The following is a 17,105-nucleotide window of genomic DNA, read 5'->3' as shown; positions in this document are numbered from 1 at the left end:
AATGCATGCATATATATGTCTGTGCTCCGATGGCTCTGTTGTACTTTGGCATATATATCTATATATATATATATATATATATATATATATATATATATATATATATTGCATATATATATATGGCTCCCATCGCTGTTAAATGCATATACATGGCATATATTTGCTATGTTCCACTTGCTCAGTTTGCTCCTGTAGCTCCTCCGATGGCTCTGTGTGCTCCTCTCATCTCCATCTGCTCCTCCTCTTTGGCATATACCGATGGCTCTATATATATTGCTCCTCTTGGCTCCTCGAATATTGCCATATTGACATCAATGACAATCTTTGTCCAACAATCTCCCCCTTTGTTATTGATGGCAATATTCTTCTGCTCTCTCCCCCTTTGACATCAATGGCAAAGGAATGCATACGAACTCCCCCTGTCAAACTGCTCCCCCTGTCCTGCTGCGTCTTTATGAATGAACTTGAGTTATGATAATCAAATAACCCCCATCTTTTGACGCAAATGTTCAAATGCTTCTCGAGGAAGAGGTTTTGTGAAAATATCAACTATCTGCTCCTTAGTACTGATATATTCCAGGAGGATATTTTGTTCAGCTACTTGCTCATGGAGGAAATGATACTTGATCGGTATGTGTTTGGTTCTTGAGTGCATCACTGGATTTTTGCTGAGACTGATAGCACTTGTGTTGTCACAATAAACGGTAATTGGTTGATCTGTACATATGTCGAGATCCTTTAGAGCTTCCTTCATCCATAGTATCTGAGTACAATAGTCTGCTGCAGCAATATACTCGGCTTCGGCTGTGGATGTAGACTTCCTCCTTGAGTTCCCGCTGAAATCTCTGATTGAGCTCCCCCTTTGTATATGCCAAGTTGTACCAATCTGTCTATGCTCCCTCTGAGTACATGCTGAAATCTCTGCTTTGCTGAAGTGTGTTGTTCATGCTCCCCCTGACTGTAAGCAAGGTCTGCAAAAAGATGTTCTACAAGAAGAACATGACTCTATCATAAATTACCTTCCTATCACCAAGGACTCATACATACATCCATCTCCCAACCAAGTGGGGATATACCAATATTGACTCATCCACCCAACCAAGTGGGGATACACCAGATACCAATTGTTTATATATGACTGAAATATTACATCATCCTTCCCATGCATAGTGGGGGTACAAATTACAACATATGACCAAAAGGGATTCATCAAATGACTACAATAGATAGAGACAAATTATTACATCAAGAGTCTTGATTTGACCTTTACATGACATTTATGACAGAGACCAAACATCTAAATAGGACCATGATAGTCATCAGCAACTACCATACACAACGTATGATCTGCTCCATAAGCATCTGTCAACAGCGTTAGGACCAGCAACCGAATCATTCACATTATATCATATGTGAAAAAAATGCCATATCCATCTCATCAACATCAAGATCTGCATGATCTTATATATCATCCAAGTATCATCACTTGGGAACATCTGCATCAATCAACATATGTAAGTATCAACCTATCATCATATAGGTAAGAAATCATCATCATCATGTCTCCAACAATGAAACTTTGAGTAATCATCCATGTATCCAGCATACTGTATATAGCACTATGTAACAACAACAATCCTCATCCATGTGAGCGCCAAGAACTATAGGAATCCTGCATCATAACTGTATTATATGTCGACAGCAGCATATGAGTGACTCATCATCAAGTAATGAAATTGTGTATTCAAGCTGTGTACTTCTCCTTATCCTCATGAAGATCACCATGTAAGCACCATATATGCATCATCAACCACAATTCTGATTGAACTCCAACTGTGTAACCCCAAGAATCATATGAGATTTTGTCATGGACAACTCATAACCATATCATAGCAAGATATATAAGCATCATTACCAAGGACTTCTAACCATAATGCCAATAATGCATTATTCAAAACATAAACTCCCCCTGAACCTGTGCCATCTGTTTACTGTCAGATCTGATCATGCATATATCAACAAGAAGTATCAAGATATCATCATCATCAAGTTAGGATAAAAAACACTTCTAAACATATTATGAGTATCAAGACATTTCCACACATCATTAGTAGATTGTAACCATTATTAGACAGAGCAGATAATGGACTGAATCATATCAGACCCTTTTTCCTGAGCATGTCCCACTGCTTTTCTCAAACTAACATATGCGCGACTGTGAAGTGACTAACTCACGTATATACGTGACTTCTCTTCATGAAACTTGCGTATGAGATTTAGAAAGCTGAAGTTTCACACTTTCAGCTCCCTCTAAGTCTGTTATGTCTGTATATTGTGCTGTGCCACATCTTTCTGACTGTACTTCCTTCTTCTTCCATATTCAAGTGTGATGATGTTTTCTCCTTTTGGTATGGTGCCCGTACTTTGTTCCTGCAATCCTCTGCTATATGTCCATCTTGTTACATATATAACATCTTACATGTTTCATATTCCTTCTGTGGCAATCAACAGCTTTGTGACCAAACATATTGCAAGAAAAACAATATCCCTTAAAGTACCTGGAACGTGATGATCTTTCTGTGTGATGGTCTTGAGCCATTCTACTTCTGCATCTCGCTGCAACATGTCCAAAATTATGACATACATAACATTCAACATTATTCATTTGAGGAATTGACCGACTATCACTTCCATAGTTAGTAATAAAAGATTTTCTTTGAAGAATTTCTTTCCTTGGTTGTTGATGGGATTGACCTCTCATCTCCTTGTTAAGCATTTCAGATTTTGCATTAGAGTCCCTTGTCTTACTTTGTGAACTAGATTCTCCTTCAACAGATTCATGAAAACCAAGACCAGTTTTGATAGCAGGAGACCTTTGACTACTAAGAATATCATCCAAGATCTTAGTACTATCTTGAAATCGTAAGAACTTATCCTTTTCTTCTAATTTATCTTTTAGAATATTTACCTCCACCTGATGTTGCTCTTCCTTTTCAAGATACTGCTTCTTCATGATTCCTTCAGTTTTTCTTCCTTCTTCCAACTGATGTCTTAATTCAAGAACTTCGTTTTCTTGTTTTCTAAGAGCTTGGAGTAGTTCTTTATTTTGCTTATTTGATTCTTCAAGATCTTCTTTTAGCGAGAGGATCGTAGCTTCAAGATTTTCATAGTAACTGGATCTATCTCTGAGTTTCTTGATCGTTGTGCTCCTTTCATTGACTTCATTTCTTAATGATGTCACTTCATCCTGCAACTTTTGACATTGATCTTTCTTGTCCTTGAATAACTTCCTTACCTTGTTTCCTTCCTCTAGTTGAGCTTTTAGTTTGGTAGCTTCTTCTTTGAAAGCACATTCCCTTTTGTTCAATAGATCTTGTTGATCTCTAATTTTGTCTGTAAGCCTTTTAAATTCTGCCTTTATTTGATATCTTTCTTGCTCACCCATAAGAACAAATTTAGTTGTTTCGCTATCACTTTCATCATCTTCAAGTGGATGGATAAATGTATCACCAGAGGGTAACAAAATCATACCTGATAGTTCTTTTACTTGCTCATCTTCATTCTGAAGTGATTCTGAATCTGAAGTGCTTCTTCCACATATTCCCCAATCGATTCTCCCACTGTCATAGCTCTTTTGAGATGTCTTCTTCTTCTTAGACGCTTTCTTCTTAAGCTTCTTTCCCATTGTTCTACGGATCTCCTTCAAGCTCTCATCATGGCTGCGGATCCTTCTTCAAGCTGTTAGGCTAGTATGAAGAAGCCTGCTCTGATACCAATTGTTGGAAATACTGAGGGGGGGGGTGAATCAGTGTTTCTTACTTTTCTTTTTAATTGTTCTAGTGATTGCCAAAACATATATATATATGTATGTAATATATATGTATACACAGACCACAGAAATCAACAGCTGGAATTAATGCTTTTATTAAAAAACGCAAAACAGTGCAATGAAATAAATACAATATAAGTATATATCTAATTGTGAACAGTTGCCAAGCTCCAACTTGGACTTCAGTGAGGCTCCAACCTCCAGAGCACCAACTCTGTTTTGCCAAGACACCAATCTTGGACTTAGGAGCACCAACTCCCAAGGACTTCAATCCTGTTCAGTTCTGAGGCTCCAACCTCTTGGGCTCCAACCCAACCTTGGTATAAGCAGGTATGCTGCTGCACTCTATTCAACTGAGGTTCTCTCACTCCTACTCTCCTGTCTCTGCTGCTTCTACTGCCTCTATAGCCTCCACTGCTTCTGCTGCCTCTACAACCTCCGCTGCTTCTGCAGCCTCTACAACCTCCGCTGCTTTTACTACCTCACACTCTAGTTCTTCACCACCACAACAGCAACCACAGTCTTCTGTTTTTACTGTTTTATGCATTCCCGTGCCTCTGTCCATTCGTTTCCTCTTACACCACCTCTTGGACTTCCTCAACGCTCACTGTCATTTCCTCTGTGCTCGCTTACTTCTTTAGCTTCCCATCTTTCGGTTTCCTTTGTCTATTCATGCTCACAGGACACGTTGAATCAATGGCGAGGTCCAAGTCATACGCAGAGGACACATATTCAGAAAACTGTCACGTCCTTTCTCATGATAGGAGGCATACAAGGGATGGCATTATTTAAACGGTGTCGCAATCGCAACCGGAGTTCGCCTCCTGAACTATCGGGAGCGTTATTGTATTGCATTTCTGCTCCAAAATCGTGCAGGCATATTATCAATTACACAGAAAATATGAGCAAAAATCAGTCAAAAGACTAAGGGGCGGACTTCAATATTAATACTAACCCCACATCTAAACTGTATCGGGTCCGCAACATTCATCGCAATCGGCGCTTGGGTGTGGGAAGGCTTCATAACATATGCGATTGTGACGGATGCGATAAGCATTGAACCATGTTTTATATGCCTGTCGGGTCCGTAGCTTTCATCGCTATCGGTGATCGCAACATATCGGCAGTCGCCAATGGCCGATGGCCAATGGACACGATAAGACATTAAGCCAAATCATAATATAACATTGGGTTCGCTCTTACAATCGCAATCGGTAGATTTGCATATAACATAGCCAATTCCCCGATACCCGGACGCGATATTATTTTAAATTGTTTTAATAACTCCGTCGGGTCCATACCTCTATCGCAATCGGCGCTTCTGGTCGGACAACCTTCTGTGTAGCATTGCGATGGGCAGATGCGATAATAGATTCAACCATAACACAATCCCGCATTGGGTCCGCGTACATCATCGCAATCGGAGGTTTCGGGGGTGACACTTAATAGAACTCGCCGATATGATTTCTCCGATATTATATACTGCTCTGCCTCCGATAGTGTTTATTGCATGCAAATATATATTTTTCCATTGTTTTTTACTTTGTTTATATATATATATATATATATATATATATATATATATATATATATATATATATTGCTTCGCTTATGAACCTTACTCTGCCCTATGCGATATGCGATAGCTCTACTCCTCCGATAGAGTATTCCTTTGGCACTATTGCTCCGATAGCTGTGATTGCTGCGTCCCATGGATACATGGCTCCCGATAGGCTGTTAAATGGATGCATATATATGTCTGTGCTCGATGGCTCTATTCTACTTTGGCATATCTATATATATATATATATATATATATATATATATATTGCATATATATATGGCTCCCATGGCTGTTAAATGCATATACATGGCATATATTTGCTCTGTTCCACTTGCTCAGTTTACTCCTATAGCTCCTCCGATGGCTCTGTGTGCTCCTCTCATCTCCATCTGCTCCTCCTCTTTGGCATATACCGATGGCTCTATATATATTGCTCCTCTTGGCTCCTCTTGGCTCCTCGAATATTTCCATATTGACATCAATGACAATCTTTGTCCAACATTCACAGAGCAAGGTAGTCAAACAAGGAACAAATAAAGATTTGAAACAAATGGAATGGGCTCAAATTGGGTGAAGGGCAGTTAAGGATCCTTCAACCTATTTAAAGAGGGAAATTGGATGATTACTAATAAGGAGCAGTTAAGTATTCTTTAACTAATAATTAACATGAAAGAATTAGAAAACATGAGCAATTAAGATTTCACTTCTTATCCTAATTCTGAAAGAAAACATAGAGAACAATAATGAGTTGAAAACAGAGTGCAATCAAGCATATTCTGAAATTAAATCTTTTCTTTATCATTCAGATTGTGAAACACAGATGATGTAATAAACTAAGGAAACTTTAAAACACAAGATGTAGATAACTTATTGATCCAGTGGTTGATTCAAGAAAGTCTATGACAAGTCCTCTGTTTCAATTCTTCATCCAATAGGCCATGCAACAATTGATTCCAACAGCTTTTTATTCCAAAAAATCAATATTACAGCAAAGTCTAGGAATCCACACCCCAATACTCTAATGGGGGGGGTATTTATGCAACAAATTATAAAACAAATATTTCATAACAGAGTGAGATAATATTTAGGATGACTAAAAATAGTTTATAAGGAATAGAAACAGCTAGCCTTAAAAATAGGGAAAAGATGAACTCATGTTGTGCTGGTCCTGTTTTTGTTAAATGTGCTAGAGGCAGGCCTTAGGATTCGGCTTGCAGCTGTCTTCTTCAGTTACTCTATGCTGGTTGCCCTGTCTTTACTGATACTCTTCAACTACTCTGATACTCTCTGACCCATTTTGAACCCTGTTTACCTTTATCCGGCAAATAGCTCCATTTGGTAAAATAGCCCAAAATTTAGCTTTTTTCAAGGGTAACAACGCAACTATGGATAAATGCCTATTGTTGGGACATTGGAGGTTGTTTTGCGCCTTCTAATTGATAACATTTAGATCTTTCTGTGGAGGTCGCGTTAGCTTCCTATGGAGATTCCAGCAATTAGTGCACAAATTTCTGGCCTCTGAGATAGCTGAAAAGGTACCTGTAATTGAGGAGCAAACTATGTGATGGCCAGTTGAATGGCCTGCTGTAGAGCATGATGCTAGAGTTTCTTGGCCGGTGGCGGTTTGAAACTGAACTGCTGGCCTTGGTCGTTGCTCTGTATTAAAGCTCGGGGCACAGTGTATAACAATGGAAAACCTGTTTTGCTAGTTTATTTCAACAAAATGAAGGTTGGCGGGGTTTTTTGCATTTAATTGGGTGAATGACATCAACGGAGGGTGGATGACAGGGGCAGATGACGTCAGCGGTAGGCGGTAAGCGGTTTTGCTCGCACTGCTTTTGGGGTCAAATGGTATTGAGTGGAGGGCGAGCGAGCACTTTAAACGAGCGACACGTGGCTTTTGTATGAACAGAAAACCACCGATGATCGCGAGTTAACGCGCAGTCGTGAGGGGGGTCGTGATATGGATGTCAACCGTTGGATGTGGCAACGGAATCGGACGGCGGACGGGCATGGAACATGGCGGGGGTTTAACTGTGCAGCCTGGAACGATATAACAAAGTTTTAATCATTCCGGGGCTGTTTTGATTGGTCGGTATGGGTTGTTAATTAACCCGGATGGTTAATTAAGTTTGTTTGTGCAGCAAGGAAGATTTTAATAAATTTCAAACAAATTTATTAATCCTTTTAAACAATGACTATGGTCGTAATCGACTGGGGCAGGATATATATAATATCTGGGGTTTTTAATATATTTATATATTACGGGAAGGGTTTAATGTTTATATGGGATTTACATAATAAATGTTAAAAATTAATATGAATTATGAAATGATAATAAGTGCCAAGTTAAATTTACAATTTAAACTTAGGTTTTGAAGTGGGAATGGGGTTTTTATGTGAGGTAGTGCATCTTCCTAAGTAAAATAGGGTTTTACTTATGTGACTTTATGAAATGGAAGGAGTGGTTTTTTAGTGATATTAAGAGCAGATCTTAATACTTTTGGGGGAGTTAGTGAATTAGTATGAAGGGGAGTTAGTTATGTGAAATGCCTCACTTGAGCTGCATCAAGTATAATGTCTGCCTCGCACTTTGTGATAGAGATAAAGATTAACACATTTATAGACATAACCTATTACAAGTATCATTCTGCAACACCATCTACTTACCCTTCCTACTTTGGCCTAACATTTTTTATTTTTTATTTAGGTGCACTTAGACTGGCAAATCCTTACCAATTTTCTTTTTATTTTCATAGCAAGCCTACCTGAGTCTGCACTTATTACATCCAAGGGCTCAGATTAAACTGTTGAGCTCCTTTGCTTCTCTACCTATCTACTTATCTGCCAAGATTAAACAGTTTGGTCAGATTTTATTCTCTATCTCTAAAATAGGAAATTCAAATATGAACTAGCCAAGATTAAGCTGTTTGGCCATTCATCAATTGTGGCATAAATTAACAAGCTGCACACAATGTTTATTACAGAAAATAAAAAGTAGTGGCATTTTGACTTGCACACTTTTCTGGTCTATTTTTGTTTGGGGTTCATTTCTTTCACTTTTTTTTACCATTTTATTCTTTTTTTTACCCTTTGATTTTTCTTTTAGGGCATACCCTCTTTACATTTTTTACATTTTTTGATTTTTTTGATTTTTTGATAATATGGAAAACCTTTGCAACCAGGAAAGGAATGAACATATTACAGAGCTCAACAAGTCAATCATGAAATATGACACCTATTGGTATAAGAGTATAACACACAGGAGCCATTTGAAGACTCAGTCACGGGATGTCACCTTGCAGGTAAAAGTCAAACAAGTTGGCAAACACAAGCTGATAAGCCAAGAAACTCAACTGAAATTATATGTACCTGAATAGTGCAAGACATGATGCTAAGCATGGTTGGTAGGAAGGCTCCAAAACAAAGTTAAGGCAAAATTTTGGAGGATGGTTGTAGCTGCTACAACAAAATCATATACTATCACCATGATATAATTATGTTTTTCTATTAATACGTTTTATAAAATGAAACCATATTACATTTCAACAATATTAACACATAATTAAATATTTCTTTATTAACATCCAAATCCCAATACCATGTATCATAACAATGATCCATTTAATTTTTTTCTTTAATTAATTAAAAAAAAATTATATCAACTTTTAACGTGATTAACATATAATGTGATATCCATTCACTAACGTGCAAATCTTTCACAAAAAATTTAAATTCACTTTCAACTAATTATCTTCTTAAAAAAACAAGAACAATGATATAAATTAAAGGGTTCGTAAAAATTAATAGCAAGCAATTAAAACAACTTGTAAGCTTAAAATTAAAAAAAATAACTATCATAATGGTATAAATTAAATAGCCAATAAAAATCAATAGCATTAAAACAACCCTATTTAATTTGTAAAGCATTAAAACAACCCGTAATTTGTAAAGTTGAAAAACTGACTAGTAAAAAGTCAAAAACTTTAAAAACCCTTAATTTCATACATGGCATCGTACACCATCTATAGCTTTTTAGAAGAAAATTTGAAAAACCCTTTTCGAAAAACATCCATAAACCATATACCTAGTAGACATCTCTTTCTTTATCTTAAATTAAATTTCGCTAAAAAAGAGGATTGCATTCCAATGAAGTCCGTTCTCAAGGGATTTCCAAACAATTTGTTCTCACACGATGTTATAACATCCCGATTGGAGAATATATTATCCATCAAGTAGCGAAACACGTTGCTTTTAAGGGGCTCGGTTCGATTCTTTTGGGATAAAATTCTGTGTTAATCTAAACTAGGACGGAATTTGAATAAAAGGGGATTCGTTTACTGAGATACGTTTCTTGTTTCACACTCAAATGGTTCTGCAACGTCACTTACAAACTCTGATCTCGCGTAAGGAATGGTGATGAGAACTGGATTACATCAGTAAAGGTGCAGAATTTCAATAAAGCATAAGAGGTAGGAAAACTAAAAACCACTACCCACATACCACGGATTCGGATTGGAGACCGAAATTAATCACGTGCCGAAACAAAATGCTGATCTAGTTATTCTAAAATGTGAAAATGCAAGAAAGAAAGAAAGAATAATAACATGCGGTACCCAATTCGATTGGGAATAAGTAACCAGTGGATGCAAATTGCAATGACATCCATGGCAGGGAAACCTATTTTAAAAAAGCGGGTGTGTGAGGCAAAGGCGGTGTCACAGCGAGGCAGGAACACTCTCTGCTTCTGCGCCGCCTCATATCCCTTAACCAAAGATAGAGAGATTGGGTTTCGCTTCGCTGTTTGCTTGCCTTAAAAGTTACTTTTAATTTTTGTTTTTTTTTGTTGGTTTCACCGTGGCAAAGTTTCTGCCTGCGAATAAGTTATGTTCTCTCAAAGCTCTGTCAAGCGACCTGGTAGGACTCACATTCGGTATGCACTTTGAGATTCTCAAAAATTTAATTTCAAGATTTGCAGTATGCGTATGTTGGAGAGGTTAGGGTTTTTCTAATGCATGTGATGCAGAAAATACAAGAAAATAAAAATATTTTATTTTCTTCATTTCTTTTATGCAGGAAACATACTCGTTACGCAACTAAAGTAAAATATAAGATACAATATATAATGCAAAATGCAATAGAATGATGGATATGTTCTGTAACTGCAGAAGAGTTTCTTAATGGGAATGGAAAAAAATTAAAATTAAGAAGTTTTTGTTTATGTGTAGTATTTGTGTTAAAAGGTATAGTTGAGATTTTTATGATAGGATGTTATAATGAAATGTTTAATATTTTGACTAAATCAAATCGTATAATAATATTTATTTTAATCACAAATATATCAAGAGATAAAATCTCCAACTTGAAAAAAAGATTTACACATCAAGAGATTTATTCTCTTTTAGTACTAGATAAATATGCAATTAAGATAGATCTATAATGGTAAATTTTCATTATTTAAATTGTATTTTTAAATATTTTATCATTATTAAAATTTTATATTAAAAATTAGATGAGTTACACATTTCCTCTTATTAAAAAATAACTATATTATTTTACTTTTAAATTACTTTTTGTTTTAGAGTATTGAAATATTTTACTAACTTAAACATTAATACATATATATACATAAACACACACTCTATATATAGAGAGAAAGAATGTATATTGAAATGTATTAGTTAATATGGATATTCAAACAGTTTATTTAAGTTTTATATTGAGATATTTATAAGAGAAATTATTTTTTTTAATTATTTTATACCTGTAAAGTTATATAAAATTATATTATTTAAGATAGACAATGAAATATTTTATTTAATATTTGAAGAATGAAAGTGAAATATTAAAGAACCAAGTTGAAAGTGAGATATCAACAACTCAGTTAATTGTCACGTTAATCGATTTTTAATTGTTTATTTATATGGTTATTTAATTTTTGTTTTCGTTTTTGGCCAATATCAGGAAAAAAATATTTTTATTATTTTTTTTGAGGACGTGACATACTTACACATGTCCCTCATACTGGATTGTACTCGTCTCAAAAATAATAAAAAACCTAACTTACTCTAAAATAAAATAAAATTGGCCCATGGTATGGAGAACACATGGTATTGACCCATGGTATTGATAACACATGGTATTGACCCATGGTATTGAGAACACATGGTATTCATGTGGAATGTAACATATTTAAAGGAGAAATAAAAATAAAAATAAATCTAAAAATTAAATTAAATAAAAAAATAATATAGCTTAATGTAAACATTTTAACTCGATTAAAACAAAAAACCCTATAAAAATAAAAATAAAAATTACCCCAAAAAGATCAAATCTCTTGATATGCAAACTTCTTTTAAATTAAAAAGAGATTTGATCCCTTTAAGCACTTGATGGATCTAGACTCAATTTCTTTATTTGATCTTTACACTTAATCGATCTAGACTATTTTAATTTCATCTATCTACTAATTACATTTTATATTTATTATAAATTGAAAGACTATAAACCTTTATACTATACTTTATTCAAACTATAAACATTTATACTATACTTTATTCCTACGGTTATATTTATTATAAATTAAAAGACTATGAACCTTTATACTATACTTTATTGAGAATATGAACATTTATATTCTACTTTATTCCAAATTGATTAAGAATTGATTATAAAGTTTTATTAAAAAAAATATATATATTAAAAAATAAAAAGTTCATATTACCATATAGAAGGAAAAGCTATATGACATTTTGCACACACATAACGAAGTTTTCAAAAATTAGTAAATAAAAACACGCGTATCATTGAGAAAATGCAATGACTTGGAAAAAGTTGAGGTGGGTAAGGGATGTGATATTATTAGGTAAATGCATTGAATTGGAAAAAGGTGACAGGTGAAAAGGGTGATATTCCCGAAAATGATTGGAAAATTTGAATGGTAAGCTCATTATATTCCTTTGTTTCACAGCTTCAATACTTCAACCGGGAAACTTAAAAGGAAGAAGCCCGTGTTATTTCAAATGACTTCCTGTACAAACTTGAAAACTTTGTATTTCTTGGAAGTCGATATTCCTCGAAAAAGATTGAAACTTTTAATGGTAAAGTAATATATTCCTTTATTTCCCAACATCAATACTTTAGCGCGAAAGCTTAAAACCAAGAAACCCATGGTATTTCAAATGACTTCCCATACAAGCTTGAACAACTTTGTATTGCTTGGAAGTCACAACATAAAGGGCTTACAAAGAAGTGATTAATCGTTTAATATATGACTATGAAAACGATGATGACGACCAAAGACACATTTAGTCAATAATTTCAACAGACTTCCTATTATAACGAAGTCGTATAAAGATGGGCTTACCCACCATTGTATGGTTTAGATTTCTTATTATAACCAAGTCATATAAAGATGGGCTTACACACCTACGGGGGCTTCACTCAATGAATCTCTGACCATGTGTGTTCTTGGCATATTAAACAATACCCTTATTTTCACTACATATTAGAAAATACCCCTAAAAATCACATTATTTAACCACCTATCAATATGAGCCCAATACACCTTTCTAATTTAAAAAACCTCTACATCCACTACATATTGTAGGTATTCATTTTATCATTAACATTTTTCATACTCATTTATATTTTTCATTATTAACTTTGAGCTCCATTTTTTTACCTATCAATATAAAAACCGTTTACCCCCTATATATCCCCCAATATATTATGTCATTTTTTCCTCAATATATATCCCCCAATATGAACCCACGTGGTATGGTATTGCTTCCGTAGTGAAACCCTTGTGTACACGCCATTATATTGTTGAAAAGTCACAAAATGATAGTAACATTGCTCAAATACATTGATCTTTATTTTTATGAATTATGCAAATCAATACATTAAGCCCAAGACCATTTCCAAATATCAAGGGAAAGAATACAATCATGCCAAAACCATTTCCAAATATCAAGGGAAAGAATACAATCATGCCCAAAACCATTTCCAAATATCAAGGGAAATTATACAATGATGCAATGGTAGGGTGAATCCAAGATGGGTAACTGTAAGATAAAGGATTTTGAGAAGTGATTAAGCATAAATCTTAAAAACGAAGTGGGTTAATGGACATCATGGTGAGTCCAACATGGGTATTTTGGAAATTTTACGATAATTTATCAAGTTACAATCTTTTGACCATTTTTTTGACATTTCCCCTATATTTTTCTTATTTGGTAAACAACATGAAATATTTGATTTTATGGCTTTTGAGACAAATAGAGCATAGATTAAAGCTTCTAATGTCTTAGGAAATTCCCTAACTAGAGTTTGTGCCCTCCTATTTACTTTTGGATATTTGGGTATTTGCATCCCAGTGCATCATATTTTACCTTAAAAGGGTAGTTTTGGCCTTTTGTAGTATCTTTTCCTTAATGAGCATAGTCAACACCCTTACCGTAAACACTATTTTCATTATGCTAATTTGTTTGCATTGTTTTACATTTTATCCTGGTTTCTATTTTCATTTATTAATAGAATTTGGAATTTGCTATATGATTATTTTCCCCACAATACTTATCTTGTGTGTGATTCCACTTATATTTCTACCTGGATTCCTTTTTCTATATAATCCTATTAGTTGTATCAAAGAAATTCTCTATTTTTTGTTTCTATGCATTTCCTTTGTGAGGTTAGCGTATATGACGTTGGGTTTTGAACCCATTGAACTCAGAAAGTGCCACTCTTGCAAATCTAAGAAACATTCTATTATAGAAGAAAATATTTATGGAGTAAGAGATATTATCAACTTGTTGCTTGAGGAATCCCTCAAGTGATAGAGGAATACGGTATTTCGTTAATTTCACCAAGATCCTTCAACAACAAGCAACGGTTGTAGAAACACATTAAAAAAGAAACAATTTTAGTGGTTTGACACTCTTATGGTACAAGTTAATTTTGACATTACCTTATTTGATGGATAGATATATGGAGATGCTTTAGAAAATGGTTCAATTTTTTATAGGGATCCATAAATTGTCGTGGATATTCCACTGGACATTGTCATAATAGATCTTATTAAACAATATTTAAAAATTTGAAATATACATTATTATGGTTTTATTTTTTCTTTAGATTCATGGATTTGTAGAATATGGTTTATTGCATATCGATGCAAATTAAAAATATGCAAAAAATAGAGAGTATCAAAATAAAAAAATTCACAAATCACAATTGACACAAGATATGACCTAGGAAACCCTTTTGTGAGAAATCCCAATTGGAAGGAGAGGTCACTTTGTTGTCTTTCTTTGAATAGAAAATGGTTGTGAGTTCAAATAAACATGGCTTGTGGCTCGTGGGCTACTATAATCCACAAATCCTTTTTGTGTTCTCTATCACCTACCCCTCTCGTTTATTTTTGCTTATATATGGAACAAATTCACTAAAAAAGAATGGACCCCTTTTCCTCCTAGTGTCTAGGTTATAACACAACCTCATAGAGCCTATTACCGGTTATTTGACTACCTCAATTTTAAAATAGAGTTACAATATGAACTCTTTTAGACTGTTCTTCATCTTAATCATCTGGAAAACCACTTTTCCATACATAATGGAGATTGACATGGCATCGTCTTGAATTATGGTGGTGAAAAAGGAAGGTCGACTTCTTATTGGTATAACTTTTGCATACAGACTCTTGTTGATGTGATTCTTATGCCATTGGAAAGGTATCTATGTGTAGAATATGAAAAAAAATTGTGGCGCTAAAGTGGAAAGGTTTTACCCTCAATGCTTCTTGATACCTCAAAATGCTCACAAAATCTTTTAGACTCCAATTTGCAAAAGTGGTCGCACTCGTAAAAATGGTCTTGTGACCTAAGTACTCCCAATTCTTCCACTAAAAGAATCAAGATGGATGACAAGCAATATAATGATCCAATTTGGATCATACGGGGTTATTATTATGCTCAAATTTTATTAAAGTCAGAACATCACGTCGCACTCTTTAGTGTCCTCCCCATCTCAAAAGGCCAAAGATGAGTACACATAATTTAAGATAGAACCTCTGCTTAATTTTTATTGTAGCCCCCAAAGAGGAGTTCTACCTTGTTGGAGAGTATGACGAGCAATAAATGAGATGAAATTTCACTTGGAGATAGAATAAACAATGCCACAATACATAAACATCTTCCATACTTTGTGCTAAATGTCAAGAATCAGGGAGTTTGAACAACACTTGGTCCTTCAGTACCACAATAACCCACACTAGTACATAAAAATGGAGATGGAGTTCTATAAAATCTCATCACTTGGAGCATCTTATCAATATACTATCAAAATCCCAAAGAATGTTAAGAGGACAAGTAAATTGTATTTTGTGTTTGAAAATCTATCATAGCAAGAGCATTGCATGGAAACCCTTACTTACAAACTAAATGTCATAGTAATAATAAGCAACCTCAAGGAAACTAGTCCAAGATGTTGGTAAGAAAGGTAATGGGAAGTTGAAGAATTACATTGAAATGTGGTGTGACATACATAAATCCATTAGCAGAACATTAATGAATTCAATTTGAGGTAATCCTTACTCACAATGATAAATTTTGTACTGTCATATTTTGATTTTAAACTAGATAAGGGAAATAGGATCATTGATGCAAAACCTAGTACTACCATCACAATTACAAATACCCAACCAAAAGAGATAGAGGCGCCTAAGGAAGGTGAGTACCTCTTCCCTTCATATATTTAGATGAAAATTACATTTGATGAATGATGTCAGTAACTAGAAGAACCTTATTTCAGCTAAGGTCATCAAGTGGTTAAATTTACCAATAATGCACACTTCTATTTATACACCATTAGTTATCAAAGGGAGGGATAAGACATATGTGTAAATTGATAGTGTTTCCTACCCTATCATATCAAACCATCCAAATATGAGGTACCATTTTATTTTTCCCCACTTGAATTTTGTGGTATTATTTTAGGACAACCCAATATGTGGAATCTTCTTGCCATTTGTGATTATAGCTCCTATAATGCCATTATTATTTTTTCATGTTAGCTATATAGGGAATCAATGGTAGTTTTGATTTTTATATATTCCTTGATCTCACGGAAGAAGTGTAGAATGGTAATCTCATAAAGAGGGATATTTCTTCTCTTCGTGAATTTCTTGCAATTTGAATAAAATATCACTATGATTGCCTTGACCTCTACATGTGGTTTATGTACGCATAAAAAGTAGGTGGATAGATAGTGGAAGATTATAGAGATATATTCCCTTGTCTCATTGGGGTATGTTTCAACTACTAGGTCAAGCATTGAATTGATATAATATAAGTGTTCCTATACCTAACTATATTCTCTCTTCTATAGAATGGAAAAAAAACATCATATTCAAGAGCTCATCCACAAGGGCCACACTTCATTGACTTCCTATATAATATCCTAATTGTACTTCTTGAGATATTAATAATTTAAATTGTTAGATATTTTGCATGAGTATTTTATTTTATACAACTTAACCAATAATGACCAAGGTTAGTAGAGAATGGGTTCCTAAAGGGGATATGATAATAAGGAAAGGTGAAAGTTGAGGGGGTATAAGGGGGATTATGGCAAAAAACATATATCTTATGTTACATATAATATTAACTTATTTCAAAAAATTAGTCTTCAAGTTGACAAATTTTATGTGGAAAA

This window comes from Pinus tabuliformis, chromosome 4_1 (assembly GCF_031772625.1).
Source record: "Pinus tabuliformis cultivar Carrire ecotype Pingquan chromosome 4_1, CPIR1, whole genome shotgun sequence".
Classification (NCBI taxonomy): domain Eukaryota; kingdom Viridiplantae; phylum Streptophyta; class Pinopsida; order Pinales; family Pinaceae; genus Pinus; species Pinus tabuliformis.
This window is presented reverse-complemented; position numbering follows the sequence as displayed.